Consider the following 16,013-nt stretch of genomic DNA (forward strand, 5'->3'; position numbering starts at 1 on the left):
AGGGTGAGTCAGCAGGGGCCAAAGAAGGGGAAGGGGAATGAAGAAGGGGCTGGAGAAGTTGAGAAGTTTCTGGGAGAAATAACAGTTTCTTCCAAGGTATGAAGGGAAAGTGTGACACATTCTGGGAACTGCAAGTAGTTGAGTGTGCCTGAGGAAGCCGGGTAGTTTGTCAGAAAATCCTGCCCTCCCTGATACCACATGCCCAGATAGGGGAAGGATTTCTCCTCAGAGACTGCAAGCCGTCCACACTCCGTTCTTCTCCAGCAGGACTCTTTTCTTACCACGTCCTTATATGGACCACACTTCAAAGGACTAAATAAATTTACTAACTTTGGGTTGTTTTATATGTAAGCTATGAGAATAGAGATGAATTACAAGTATAGCTTTTTGTGACTTGTTCCAGACACCATTAGGCAAGGAAGCATCTCTTCCAGGCATTTCTCATTGCTGCCATTTAATCTAGAAGAAGTTATGAATTCTGCAGTCATGATCTTTCTAGAATTTTTGAAAGTAAGAACCAGCCTACAATAGCTGTTTTTAAAAGAATAATAATATATTTGCTCATGATAAAATTAAACCATGACAGACAATGTAAAGTGACCAGCACATGTCCTACCCCAAGTGCAACTTTCCAGCTTCATTCCCCAAAGGTTTCCACTGTCCAGAGTTTTCTGTGCCCTTCCAGAAAGTTTCTCTACCTATTAAAGCATGCTTCTCTGTGTGTGTGTACGTGTGCTCTTTTGCACTGGACTCAAATGAGAGCATGTTTAAATACCATTGTATAATCTGTTTCTTTTCCACTTAACAATATATCGTGGACATATTCCCAATGATGCACATATATATTTGCCTTGTTTTTTTTAATAGTTGGAATAGTTTCTCGTTGTGTGGAAGTACCATAATTTTTGGACTAAGTAAGGGACTTGAAGGAACTTTCCAGACTTTTCATTACAAACAGTGCTGAAATGAGCACAGTATTTATTAACTGCATGCCAGAGCCTTACTCTACCCTGGTAATGCAGAGGCGAGCTACACCAACATGGGCCTTGTCCACATAGAGCTTACATATTTGTAGGTTTGTGCAAGTATATCCATAGGATAATTCTTAGCAGTGGAAATGTTAGGCTCCAGGGTACAGTGTATATCATTTTTATAGATATTAATGAATTACCAGCCAAAAATGCTGCACTAACCTTACATTTCATTAATTTGTCAACAGTTCTTTACTGAAACTTAAAATGTGAATCTAAACCAGCCCTAAATTGATTATAGCATACAACTACCTGAAATCAAAAGGAATAATAGTCTAATAAGAACTCACAAATATGTAGGAGTTTCTTTTGGAGTTTTGGAGGGGATGAAGGAGCATTTTTCATTTCTGAGATGAATGTACAAACAATTTCCCTGAGACAGTTCTGTTTGCCGATGGCCTCCGTTGATGTGGCCACCTGACTGTGATTAGGAAGGCGCCCCCTCTGGCCTCTGAGCCCCTGGGGGGGCCTTTCCCTTGGGTGTGGAGAAAAGAATACCTTCTTTGATAAGGAGTATTCTTCTTTCCTCCTTAATTTCTATTACGGAAATTTTTTAAAACATGCAAAAATTATCAATACATGGCCAATCTTATTTCATCTACTCTCAAGTTATTTTGAAGCAAATCATTATTGAAAAAAATTTCCAGCAACCCAGACCATCAGCAAAGGAAACAGTGTCCTAGGAAAGTTGTTTTCACATTCATTTTTGGAATAAAAAATGCTCCTTCATCCTCCATCTCTGGCAATTATTTCAATGAATTTTTAAAAATATGGAATACGCAATCACCACACGTGTCTGCCTTAACAAGTCTTCTTTATGGATTCAGATAATGTTTCAGTTTTAGATACTGGCCCTAATACGCTAAGAGCCAGTAAACTTCTGTCACAAGCGTACCACTATAGAAAGGGATGGTAAGACACATTACGTACGTGACTTTTAAGAATGATTTCAGTGACCTCAGGAGATTTCATGTAATCACAAAGCCCAAGGATTTATCATTTTGCAACATGTGTATTTTGCTTGTTGCAATAACAGGCATGGAGTGGAAAAGAGAAGGATGAGGTGTAAAGGGCCTTTTCATGGCGTCTAGAACAGTAGTCCTCAACTTAGGTTGCATATTAGAATCACCTGGGGAGCTTTTAAAAATTCTGATACCCAGGGCTACTCCATTCAATTAGTTCAGAATCTCTGGGGTGGGTCCCAGGCATCAGCTTTTTAAAAAATTTCCCAGATGATTCCTACGTGCAGCCAGGTTTGAAAACTTATGATTTTTCTGTGGAAAGTGTGGTCTTTGAGCTTATTAGAAAGGCAGAATCTCAGGCCTCACCCCAGACCTACTGAATTAGAGTCTGCATTTTAACAAGATCCAAGGTCATTCTCTGGATAATAAAGTGTGAGAAGCTCTGACTTAGATGCAGGGGTTAGTAAACATTTTCTGTAAAGGGCCATACAAGAAACACTGCAGGCTTTGTGGGCCACATGGTGTCTGTTATAAGTTCTCAGCCCTGCCACTGTAGTATAAAAGCAGCCACAGACAATATGTAAATGAATGAGCATGAGTGTGCTCCAATAAGATCTTATTTACAAGAAGAGATGGTTTGCCAACCCTTTATCATAGCACACAGGCATATTTAGAAACAGCCCCCCTTTTGTTTTTTGGTGAGGAAGATTTGCCCTGAGCTAACATCTGTGCCAAGCTTCCCCTATTTTGTATGTGGGACACCACCACAGCATAGCTGACAAGGGTGTAGTCCACAGCCAGGACCGGAACCCACGAACCTGGGCCACTGAAGCAGAGTGCACGGAACTCAACCACTACACCACCGGGCTGGCCTAGAAACAACCCATTGTCATAATAATTCAATTAAAAACTTTAACAAAAAGCACCCATGATAAACAATATGAATTAAGTGAAATAACTTGAATTTTACCTAAATTGAAAAATATATTGAGAAACAGTGTAGAGTAAGATGTAAATAATTCTACTTCTTTTTACATTTAGTTTCAATTGCTCACCACAAATTCACAAGAAAATAATTTTGGTCTATGTTAACCAATCCTGAGGTCCTCACTAATAGAAAAAAATTTTTACTTAGGAAATGTGTGTGTGTGGGGGGGTCTGGCCCTGTGGCTGAGTGGTTAAGTTCATGCACTCTGCTTTGGCAGCCCAGGGTCTCACTGGTTCGCATCCTGTGCACTGACCTAGCACCGCTCATCAGGCCATGCTGAGGTGGTGTCCCACATAGAGGAACTGGAAGAACCGACAACTGGAATATACAACTATGTACTGGGGGGCCTTGAGGAGAAGAAGAAATAAAAAAAAAAAGAAGATTGGCAACAGATGTTAGCCGAGGGCCAATCTTTTGAAATAAAAAAAGGAGATGTGTGCAAATATGCATGTGTAAAAGGTACATGGTTTTTAAATAAAACTTAATGATTTATAAATCTGTGAGAAAGGGACACAAAATGTCTTTTGTGGTATACTGAAAGTAGTACACTGAAATTTTGTAATATGGAATTTTTAAAAGAAACATTAAAGATATAATACCTAGTTTTAAGACTAATTTTTACGTGTCGTATCTGCACAGTTCTCATGGCCTCTGGAAGAATAGTTTTGTAATACATGTTGGAACTTCACTCGTTTGTCAATGATGTGAGTGACTGACAACATATTAAGCCCTGGGCTGCAGCATTTGCTGATTTCTGTATTACAGATACTTCTACCAGGGCTGATGTTAACCTACCAACCTGACGTCATTGAACGTGGAGCTGGGAACAGATGGGCAGTGACACACCGTGATATAGTATTTCCATAATCTCAAGAGGAGAGATAAGAGGAAAATGTAGTAAAATAATTAAGAAGTGATTGGTTTTGAGTATTGCTCTTGTGTTTAATGCAAGTTATTTAATTGTAAGTATATATAATTTAATTTTCAAATTGCTGTTTACCAACTGGCTCATAAAACTCATCACAATTTAACAATCAGCTTTAAGGGCCAGCACAGCAAATACAGAAATAGTTTATTCCTTTATTTCCCAAACTACTATTTTAAAAATATGATTTACTCTGAAGGACACAGGAAGTGTTTGGTACTTACCAAGAAGAGGAGGCAGTGGAGGCAACGTAGGTAACTTAATGAGCCCCAAAAGTTTCCCTCCAAAGATGGCACAATAGAACAGGATTATAATTCCAAATAGGTTTCCTCCAGGAAGACATTCACTGCCAGTAATTGACCACACTACAGCCCACAGAAGAACAAGGATGGTAACTGAAATAAACCAGGAAAACTTCTATCAATAAGTTGTCATATGTCGGTTTTGATATAATCTAAAAGTTTTTAAAAATAAATACTGAATACACATACAAATATTTACAACCATGTGTAAGTTTTGAAGAACACCAGTGATATGAACAACTGGGTAATTACCAACCATCTGAAGAAATAGGATACTACCAGTGCCTTGAAGGCACCTCTGTGTTCCTCTTAATCCCATCCCCCATCGCCTTCCACACTGCTACAACTACTACCTTGAACTTTTTTTCTTTTTACCATTCCCTTATTATTCTTTTTAATTTTACTATAAATATATCAGTAGTTAATAAAAAGAGAAACAATCACTATCTTTAACCTCTTCACAGGAGCATGAGAATACTTGAACAACCACACTCCCCTATTTTAGCTCTGCCTTGAATTAAACATTAGCATTGTTTCTCTTCTATGTTGACGTTTGTTTAGAATTACTCAGATACTTACCTTTTTGGGGGGGCCATCATTCATTGTGGCACCTCAAACCTTTCCTCTGGGACAATCATCTGGTTACCTGAAGTATTTGCTTTAGTAGAGGCATTTCTGTTAGAATGCAAAATATGTTTCCCTGTTTCAAAAACCTTGTGTTCTACAAAATCAGACACTGAAAACAAAAAGACTTATGGGAAAAACAGAGTTGGAGCAGACGACCCAAAACTCAAAACTCAAAACTTGTGACCAAAGCACTAAAAAACAGTAACAATTCTAATACAGTATCAGCACAGTTAAATCTCTACTGACATCGCATCTAAAGTCAGTCTCTTCTTTGCAGACTTAAACCCTGGAACCACACTTCCTTTTTCCCGAGATGTAGAATCTTGAGGGCATTTGCTTTAAATAGAGAGCAGCTCCATCAAAATCTTATGCAGATTGTAGCTTATTCATCAAACAAAGGTTTGTTTGTTTTTAACTGAGGGAAAAGTGTTGGCAGCTTCTTCACCTGTACTGTCAGCTTCTTCATCCACGTGTGGTTTCATTAGATAGCTTAACATTGTGGGAAGTTTCAAAAGTCTTTGAAGCCCCTAAACCAGCAACTAACTGCCCAAAAAGAACGCACTTTCACAGAGATTTCAGCTTTTTAAAAGGTCCTCAAGTTGATAAGGCTTTATCTTTAATTGTAAGAAAACATCTATCTGATTTTTGTTTTCAATTCACTTTGTATTCACTTGCTATTGCTTGATGATGAAAAATACTAAGGTGACAGGAAAAATTATGTACAAAAATGCAAATTCCATCTGGCACTCACACAATTCCCTATTTACCATCGCATAAGAGCTAATTGATGGTACAGAAACTCTCTGTAGCAAAGCATGTTATGTTTCTCATAAGGCTCTGTTGGTAGTAAAGTCTTAGTTTTGTCTGAAATTATCTTCATTTTCATTCTTAAGACAGAGTTTTTCTGCATATACAATTCTAGGTTGAGAGTTACTTTCTCTCAGGTCCTTGAAAATATTACTCTTTGGCTTTCTGGCTTTCATTGCTGCTTTTACGTCTAATTTCTGCTTTTTTAGGGAATTCTTTTTCTTTGGCTGTTTTTAAGATTTTTTCCTTTTCTTTGGTTTTCTGCAATTTCAGTTTGATGTATTTAGGTATGACTTCCTTTCGGTTTGCTTGGGATTTAAGTTTTTCACTAATTCTGGAAAATTCTCAGTCTTCATTTCTTCAAATATTTCCTCTTCTCCATTCTCTATTCTCTTTTTCTGGAACTAAGATCAGACAGTCATACTCTTCTCCATGTTGCTATCCCTCATTTTCACATTTTCCATCTTTGTGTGAACTGCATTCTAGATAATCTCTTCAGATCTCTTACTAGTTCACCAATTCTCTTGTCACTTAACCCACTGCTTCATCTATCCACTGAGTTTTACATTTCAATTACTGTACTATATCTTTCATTTCTAGAAATTCGACTTGGTCGTTAGCAAAATGTTTGTTTATTTTTTAAAAATAGTTCCTTGTTTTGTACTTATATTTGCTATCTCCTCTTTAATTTCTTTACAGATACCAAAAATATTTTCTATTTTCTGATAATGCAAATTTTTGAAATCTCTGTTTCCTTGTGCATGTTGTGATCTTTTAAAATTTGTTGTGACAGTGACCTCTTCCTTGGAACTTTACCTTTGGGGATTGTTGGAGCCTTAGGTTGAATGTGAGTTTTCCTGGATCGGATCTGCATTTGCTTCTACCATGTGCTTAGAAGCTTCCAATCTGGGATCACTTTTAGATATATTTTCAGCTTGTGTTTTTTATGTGAATTTGGAGCACAGATCAGCATGGAGTTACACATTTTTAGTGGGACGCTCCTCTCCCCCAGCCAGCACCATAGTTGAGATAGGTGTGGGTGCAGGCCCCATCTGCAGCTGCCACGCTGGGCTCCAGCTTTGTGTGGGTGAGGGAGGATGAATGCTCCTGAGACTTCTGCCCACCTGGACCAGCTCCAGCGCAGCCCCCTATGCTCTCAGGGCCTCAGAATGACTCTCAAGCTCACAGGTGTTTTGCAGAAGCCTCCAGGGTGAAGGCCAGCTTGAGTGCATATTTATCTCCTCTGCTCAGTTTGGTTTTGGTGTCCAATGACTTCCTGTTTTCTTCACAGAAAAAAGGTACATTTAAAAAGACTTAAAATACTGTTTTCATCTTGGCATAAGTGAGAGAATTGTTCACTGAATCTTGTCTACCATACTGCTAGAGACTGAATCTAATGCCCCAGTTTTTACATCCTCACAGAATTCTTCCTGATTTTCTAGGCTTATGATGATGTTACAATGAAATAAATAACTTAAGGCCTTCAGTATTTTCCAGTTGGCTATAGGGGCTGAAATTTCTATACAGTATTGAAGGTATAATGGGAAAGTAGGAATTACCAGCTACTAAATTTTACTGTATCACAGCATGAACCTGATTTTATACTAAATTCAGCAAGGTAGTTTTCTACTTCAAGACCACTTTTAAAAAAAATCTCTAATTTTCCTTTCCTCTCCCATACTCAAAATTCAGTTCTAAATACACAGTAAATATATGTGTATAAGGTTTCTCTAAATCATCTTTAATTTAGTTAATAATTTACTTCTCATTTATGATTTTGGAAAATCATTTTTTCACATGTAAGATTGACTTCTTAAGACAAATACTTATGTATTCTGAATGGGCACAGGAAGGAGTATAGGAGAAAGCCCTCTTGTGAGCCTCAGGAACAGAAGTACAGAAAACAAGAGAAGAGGTGCTCACACACGTGAGTCCACTTCTCAGGCAGCTGATGGACAACGATTACAGAACTCAAAACAGTGAGTCTCCAGACCACATCGTTCATTTACACCTTTCCTATGTCAATCTGTATCAGTTTTCCTGTAAATGTTTTAACTAGAAATGTGCCATAATTTGAAGGGTAAAAGTTTAAAAAAATAATAAAAAGGACAGAAAAGGTATTAAATTATCTGTTGCCTTATGAACTAGTGTACATTTTGGAACCTGGTTTTCTCCATGTGTTTTAAATAAAGTTTGAGATTTTTTTCTCATGCTAGTTTAGAAAATTAACTAATTTCAGTAAAAACATATCCAGAGTCTAAAGTATAACATACCATTGTTCCAGTTGAGAATGGTAAAATGTCTTTTATTTTCATTTCGTGAGCTTCAGAGCGTACATACACACACAGGTACATTCACACACTTCTTTTTTGAACAAAAAACAGCATTACTGAATCTGAACATCCATTTATTAATCAAATTGATATCAGCTTAATGTTTGGCTGCCTCCAAAGACCAAATCCATTCCTAAAAGACAAATATACCCCAACTCTAACAATATCCAAAATTGTGCTGAGATAAATTCTCAAGGAAAAATCTTCCAAATATTTTTTTTTTTTAAAATTGAGATTCATAATAGTTTGCATCATTGTGAAATTTCAGTTGTACATTATTTCTTGTCTGTCACCACATAAGTGCTTCCCTTCATCTCGTGCCCACCCTCCAGCCCCCTTCCCCTGGTAACCACTGAACTATTTTCTTTGTCCATGTGTTTGTTTATGTTCTGCATATAAGTGAAATCATATGGTGTTTGTCTTTCTTAGTCTGGCTTATTTCGCTTAGCAAATAATACCCTGCAGGTCCATCCATGTTGTTGCAAATGGGAAGATTTTGTCTTTTTATGGCTTAGTAGTATTCCATTGTATATATGTACCACATCTTCTTTATCCAGTCATTGGTCGTTGCGTACTTGGATTGTTTCCATGTTTGGCTATTGTGCATAGCGCTGCAATGAACACAAGGGTGCATATGTTACTTTGGATTGTTGATTTCAAGTTGTTTGGGTAGATACCCAGTAGTGGCATAGCTGGGTCACATGGTAGTTCTATTTTTAGTTTTTTGAGGAATCTCCATACTGTCTTGCATAGTGGCTGCACCAGTTTGCATTCCCGCCAGCAGTGGATGAGGGTTCCCTTTTCTCTACATCCTGTCCAACATTTGTTGTTTTTGGTCTTGGCAATTACAGCCATTCTGACTGGTGTAAGGAGATATCTCATTGTAGTTTTGATTTGTATTTCCCTAACAATTAGTGATGTTGAGCGTCTTTTCACGTGCCTGTTGGCCATCTGTATATCTACCTTTGAAAATGTCTGTTCATATCCTCTGCCCACTTTTTGATCGGGTTGTTTGTTTTTTTTTGTTGAGGTGTGTGAGTTCTTTATGTACTTTGGATATCAACCCCTTGTTTGATAAATGATTTGCAAATATTTTCTCCTAGTTGGTGGGTTGTCTTTTCATTTTGTTGATGGTTTCCTTTGCTTTGTAGAAGCTTTTTAGTCTGATGTAGTCCCATTTGTTACCTTTTTCTTTTGTTCCCCTTACCCGAGTAGACACGGTATTCAAAAAGATGTGGCTAAGACCAAAGTCAAAGAGTGTACTGCCTGTTTTTTCTTGTAGGGGTTTTACGGTTTCAGTTCTTACATTCAAATCTTTAATCCATTTGGAGTTAATTTTTGTGTGTGGTGAAAGATAATGGTCTACTTTCATTCTCTTGCATGTAGCTGTCCAGTTTTCCCAACGCCATTTATTGAAGAGACTTTCCTTTCTCCATTCTTTGCTCCTTTGTCAAAGATTAACTGTCCATAGATGTGTGGTTTTATTTCTGGGCTTTCAATTTTGATCCATTGATCTGTTTGTTTTGGTGCCACTACCACGCTGTTTTGATTACTGTAGCTTTGTAGTATGTTTTAAAGTCAGGGTTGTGATACCTCCAGCTTTGTTCTTTTTTCTCAGGATTGCTTTGGCTATTTGGGGTCTTTTGTTGTTTCATATAAATTTTTGAATTCTTTGTTCTATTTTTGTGAAGAATGTCATTGGGATTCTGATTGGGATTGCACTGAATCTGTAGATTGCTTTAGGTAGTATGGACATTTTGACTATGTTTCTTCTTCCAACCCATGTGCATGGAAAATCTTTCCATTTCTTTACATCTTCCTCAATTTCTTTCAGTAATGACTTATAGTTTTCAGTGTACACATCTTTCACCTACTTGGTTAAGTTTATTTCTAGGTATTTTATTCTTTTTCTTGCAGCTGTAAATGGGATTGTATTCTTGATTTCTTTTCCTGCTAGTTCATTGTTAGCGTATAGGAATGCAACTGATTTTTTAAAATTGATTTTGTACCCTGCAACTTTGCTGTAGTTGTTGATTATTTCTAGGAGTTTTCTGGTGGATTCTTTAGGGTTTTCTATATATAGAATCACATCATCTACAAATAGTGAAAGTTTCACTTCTTCCTTTCCAATTTGGATTCCTTTTCTTTTTCTTGCCTAACTGCTCTGGCCAAAACCTCCAGTAATATGTGGAATAAGAGTGGTGAGAGTGGGCACCATTGTCTCGTTCCTGTTCTCAGAGGAATGTCTTTCAGTTTTTCCCCATTGAGTATGATGTTGGCTGTGGGTTTGTCATATATGGCCTTTATTATGTTGAGGTAATTTCCTTTAATACCCATTTTATTGAGAGTTTTTATCATAAATGGATGTTGGCTCTTGTGAAATGCTTTCTCTGCATCTATTGAGATGATCATGTGATTTTTATTCCTCATTTTGTTAATGTGGTGTATCACACTGATTGATTCATGGATGTTGAAGCATCCCTGCATCCCTGGAATGAATCCCACTTGATCATGGTGTATGATTCTTTTAATGTATTGCTGTATTCAGTTTGCCAATATTTTGTTGAGGATTTTTGCATCTAAGTTCATCAGTGATATTGGCATGTAGTTTTCCTTCTTCGTGTTGTCTTTGTCTGGTTTTGGTATCAGGGTAATGTTGGCCTCACAGAATGTGTTAGGAAATGTTCCCTCTTCTTCAATTTTTCAGAATAGTTTGAGGAGAATAGGTACTAAATCTTCTTTGAATGTTTGGTACAATTCTCCAGAGAAGCCATCTGGTCTTGGACTTTTGTTTTTTGGGAAGTTTATGATTACTCTTTCAAGCTCTGTACTTGTGATTGGTCTGTTCAGATTCTGTTTCTTATTGATTCAGTTTTGGGAGGTTATATGAGTATAGGAATCCATCCATTTCTTCTAGGTTATCAAATTTGTGGGCATACAGTTTTTCACAATAGTCTCTTATAATCCTTTGTATTTCTTCCGTATCTGTTGTAATTTCTCTTTCATTTCTAATTTTATTTATTTGAGCCTTCTCTCTTTTTTTCTTGTTGAGTCTGGCTAAGGTTCTGTCAATTTTGTTTATCTGCTCAAAGAACCAGCTGTTAGATTCATCAATCCTTTTTACTGCTTTTTTAGTCTATATTTCATTTATTTCTGCTTTGATGTTTATTATTTCCCTCCTTCTGCCGACTTTGGGCTTTATCTGTTCTTCTTTTTCTAGCTCTGTTAGCTGTATGTTAAGATTACTTATTTGAGATTTTTCTTGCTTGTTGAAGTGGGCCTGTGTTGCTATGAATTTCCCTCTCATGACTGCTTTTGCTGCATCCCATAAGAATTGGTATGTTGTATTTTCATTTTCATTTGTCTCCAGTTATTTTTTAATTTCCTCTTTGATTTCTTCAATGATCCAATGGTTGTTCAATAGCATGTCCACATATTTCCGACTTTCCCAGTTTTGTTCTTGTGGTTGATTTCTAGCTTCCTAGCATTGTGGTCAGAAAAGATGGTTGGGATGATTTCAATCTTCTTGAATTTATTGAGGCTGGCCTTGTTATCCAACATATGGTCTATCTTTGAGAATGTTCCATGGGCACTTGAGAAGAACGTATATTCTGCTGTTTTTGGATGGAATGCTCTATATATGTCCATTAACTCCATCTGGTCAAGTGTTTCATTTAAATCTGCAATTTCCTTGTTGAATTTCTGTCTGGATGATCTGTCCCTTGAAGTAAGTGTGGTGCTGCGGTCCCCTACTGTGATTGTGTTGCTCTTAATTTCTCCCTGTAGGTCTGTTAATAATCGCTTTATGTACTTTGGTGACCCTGTGCTAGGTGCATATATATTACTAAGTGTTATGTCCTCTCGATGGAATTTCCCTTTTATCGTTAAATACTGCCCCTCCTTGTCTCTCATTGTCTTTTTTAACTTGAAGTCTGCCTTGTCTGATAAAAAGTATGGCAACCCCTGCTTTCTTTTGTTGGCCATTAGCTTGAAGTATTGTCTTCCATCCCTTCACTCTAAGCCTATGTTTGTCTTTGTAGCTGAGGTGCGTTTCCTGGAGGCAGCATATTGTTGGGTCTTGTTTTTTAATCCATCCAGCTACTCTATGTCTTTTGATTGGAGAGTTCAGTCTATTTACATTTAGAGAGATTATTGTTATATGAGGGCTTAATGCTGCCATTTTATCTCGTTTTCTAGTTGTTCTATGTTTCCACTGTTTCTCTTCCTTTGCATTTCTGACTGCCATTTCATTTTGTTGGTTTTCCAAGAGGGATTTCTCAGTTCTCTCTCTTTGTGAATTGTGGTTTTGCTCTGATTTTTTTGTTTAGTGGTTACCGTGAGGATTGTATCAAAGATATTGGAGATGAGACAGTCCATTTTCTCATAGCCTCTTATCGCCATTAACCTAAGCAAGTTCCTTCCATTTCCTCTCCCCTTCTGGGTAATTGCTGTTACACAATGCTCTGTTTTTAATTTCCTGAGTTTGTGGCTAAGTTGAAGTGTTTATCATTGCTTCTGATGCTTTCTTTCCCTTTCTCTTTTAAGTTGTAATTGAGTCTTTACCTTCCTATTCTGGTAGAGAGCTGCAGGTTTCTGATCATGTCTGTCTATTTACCTTCTTGCTCAGAGCTTTGTAGACCTTCGCCTTTTTGTTGCCAGTGTGAGGGCATCTTTAATTATTTCTTGTAGGGGAGGTCTGGTGGCAGTGAACTCCCTCAGCTTTTGTTCATCCGGGAAAGCTTTCACTTCTCTATTGTATCTGAGGAAAAGTTTTGCTGGATAGAGTATTCTTGGCTGAAAGTTTTTGTCTTTCAGTATTTTGAATATATTATTCCATTCTCTCCTAGCCTGTGAGGTTTCTGCTGAGAAATCTGCTGAAAGCCTGACGGGGCTTCCTCTGTAGGTTATCTTCTTGTACCTTGCTGCTCCTAATATTCTTTGTTTATCCCAAACTTTTGCCGTTTTTACTATTATATGCCTTGGAGAGGGTCTTTTCACATTGATAAAGTTGCGCATACGATTAACTTCGTTTATCTGTAAATCTGAAACCATCCCCATGTTTGGGAAGTTCTCAGCAATTATTTCTTTGAATAAGCTCTCTGCTTCTTTCTCCCTCCCTTCTCCCTCTGGGATACCTATAATCCTTATGTTGCTTTTCCTAATTGAGTCAGATATTTCTTGAAGAATTCCTTCATTTTGAAAAAATCTTAGTTCTGTCTCCTCCTCCACCTGTAGAATTTTTACATTTTTATCCTCAAGAAGACTAATTCTTTCCTCCATAAGATCAATTCTATTTCTTAATGATTCTAGATTATTATTTGTGTTTTTCATATCCAGAATTTCTGCTTGATTTTTTTTATAGTTTTAATCTCTTTGGTGAAGAGATCCATTTTGTTGCTGGGCTCCTTGAACTGTCTTTCTGTGTTTTCTTGTAAATCGTTGAGTTTCCTTATGATGGCTATTTTGAATTCTCGGTCATTTAGCTTGTATATTTCTGTATCTTCCATGTTGGTTTCTGGAGAATTGTCATTTTCCTCCTGGTCTGAATTGTTGCTGCAGTTTCTCATGGTGTTTGATGAACTAATCTTTTGTTGTGGCATTTGTGGTATTCTTAGGATGCAGATTCCCCCTGTTACCGCTAGCGGGGAGCAGGAGTAGTGTTTCTGGCCGTACCCCATCTGCTGGAAGCTGTGGGGGTATTATGGGTGCTTGCCCCAGCCTGGGATGCATTCAGGCACTTGTGTGGACTGTCCTTGTCAGGCGGGGCTTCCTCACTAGGCTAGGGCCACTCTTTGCTGCCTCAGGGGCACTCTGAGCTCCCCCTCTCCACCGGAAAGTGATCACCAGTGGGCTCAAAGCTACCTCACCTATTCCCACAGCTGCCTGGGACATGTTCCCTCTTTGGGAGCACTCATGTGTGCCTGGAAGTGTTTGTCCCAGCACAAAAATCTGCTGAGGTCCCTTATGATCCACAGTCCGTGGTGCTACTGAGCTTGGTGGGCAGGGCTTCCAGGCAGAGACCTGAGCTATGGCTGCTCCTTGACAGCCCTGGGGCATGGTGGGCTCCCCCTCCCCGCCAGGAAAGTAAGTGCATGTGGGTTCAAAGCTGCCACACCTATTCCCACAGTTGCCTGGACTGGTTACCTCTTTGGGAGCACAGCTGCACTGTGAGCATTCATGCACACCTGCGAAGTATTTGCCCCAGCTTGGAAATCTGCTGAGGTCCCTGTTTACGATCTGCAGTCCGTGGGGCTGCTGAGCTTGGTGGTCAGGGCTTCCCTGCTGGGACCTGGGCTATGGCTGCTCCTTTACCGCACAGGGGTGTGGTGGGCTCCCTCTCTCCACTGGGAGATCAACCACGAGTGCAGGCTAAGGGTTACCGCTGCCTCCTCTTATGGTTGCCCTGCTGCGTGTTCCCACTTTCCAGGTGCTTGCACCAGGTTGGAGTGTTCGTGTTGCATGCACAGGGTTAGCGGGGAGAACAGGGTGTGCTCACCTGTCTCCATCACTTCCTGGGGGGCCAGTCCACCCACCCTCAGATTTATAGCTGCGTGTGTCTCTCAGGCATCCTGTTGTGCTGTGTGGGTTTCCTCTGTTGGTCAGTAAGTGTCCATTTAGTTATAACTCAAAAGGGAGAGCGAGGAAGGGACTAGCTCACTCAGCCATATTGCTGACGTCACTCCTCCCAAATGTTTTAAGTAATAGCAGCTCTATGGGAATAAATTGAATTGCAAACGAGGATTCTTCCTTATAAAATGATGTGACATTTGGAAGTGTAGCTGTGTTGGCTTAAACCTTAGTTGCATTACTTAACAGTAATAACAACCAACATTTATGTAATGCTTTTCTGTTTACAACTGATTTCTCAATCACTTTTCTCATTGGAGGTCTAACATAATCCTGTGAGATTACTCTGACGCAGAAGAGGAAAAGGTCCTTGATCTCTGCTCTTTTCCTCTTTCTGACAGCTGGAATGGTGGTGACCACAGTGCTCTTGGAAGCCCTCCATGTTGAAGATGGTGGAGCTTTTCAGCCTGGGCCCCTAGTGACTGTGTGGAATAAAGACACATACCATTGTGAATTGTTCACCCAGTAACTTTTTTTTTTCTTTTCAGAAGGGAAGCCCACCCGTTTCTACTCTCCCCTTTTTTTCTTTAAGATTTTATTTTTCCTTTTTCTCCCCAAAGCCTCCTGGTACATAGTTGTGTATTTTTAGTTGTAGGTCCTTCTAATTGTGGCATGTGGGACGCCGCTCAGTGTGGCTTGATGAGTGGTGCCATGTCTGCGCCCAGGATCTGAACTGGTGAAACCCTGGGCCACCAAAGTGGGGCTTGCCAACTTAACCTCTCGGCCATGGGGCCGACCCCTCTTTTTTTTTTAAATATGGTTTTAAGGTATCCTTTTTTTGGTGAGAAAGATTGGCCCTGAGCTACCATCTGTTGCCAATCTTCCTCTTTTTTCTTGTTTTTTTCCTCCTCAAAGCCCCAGTACGTAGTTGTATATCCTAGTTGAAGATCTTTCTAGTTCTGCTGTGTGGGACGCTGCCTCAGCATGGCTGGATGAGGGGTGCTACGTCTGCACCCACGATCCGAATGGTGAAACCCTGGGCTGCTGAAAGGGAGCATGTGAACTTAACCAGTACACCACCTGGCTGACCCCACCTAGTAGTTTTTATGTGTGAGAGAAATAAACTTCTTTTTGTCCTTTAAACCATATTATTTGAAATCTTTCATTATATGACAACTTCATCTTTTACCATCTTTCTGAATTCACCCGTACCATTTACATACCATTTGTTATCACTCTATCCAGTAAACCATGTGGAGGCAAGCAAATGTTTGTCTCAGTCTTTGCAAATGAGTTGATTCAGTTGGTGTTTCCTGCAGCCTTTTTTCACTGCTACTCAATAGGTTACTTCCTTCTGTTGGTTCATTTCCCTCTGTACCTTTGAGGTTCATAACTGTCTCCTCCTGTGTTTAAAGCAATTAAAAAAATACTTAAAACTGTACATTTGCTGTCCATTTTTATACTCACTGAG

General features: G+C 39.0%; 1 pseudogene; it reads right to left on the reverse strand.

The window, feature by feature from the left end:
• LOC139044915 (sodium/hydrogen exchanger 9B2-like) overlaps positions 1 to 16,013 on the reverse strand; it is a 56,240-nt pseudogene that overhangs the window by 25,232 nt on the left and 14,995 nt on the right.

Source organism: Equus asinus, chromosome 3 (genome assembly GCF_041296235.1).
Source record: "Equus asinus isolate D_3611 breed Donkey chromosome 3, EquAss-T2T_v2, whole genome shotgun sequence".
NCBI classification, from domain to species: domain Eukaryota; kingdom Metazoa; phylum Chordata; class Mammalia; order Perissodactyla; family Equidae; genus Equus; species Equus asinus.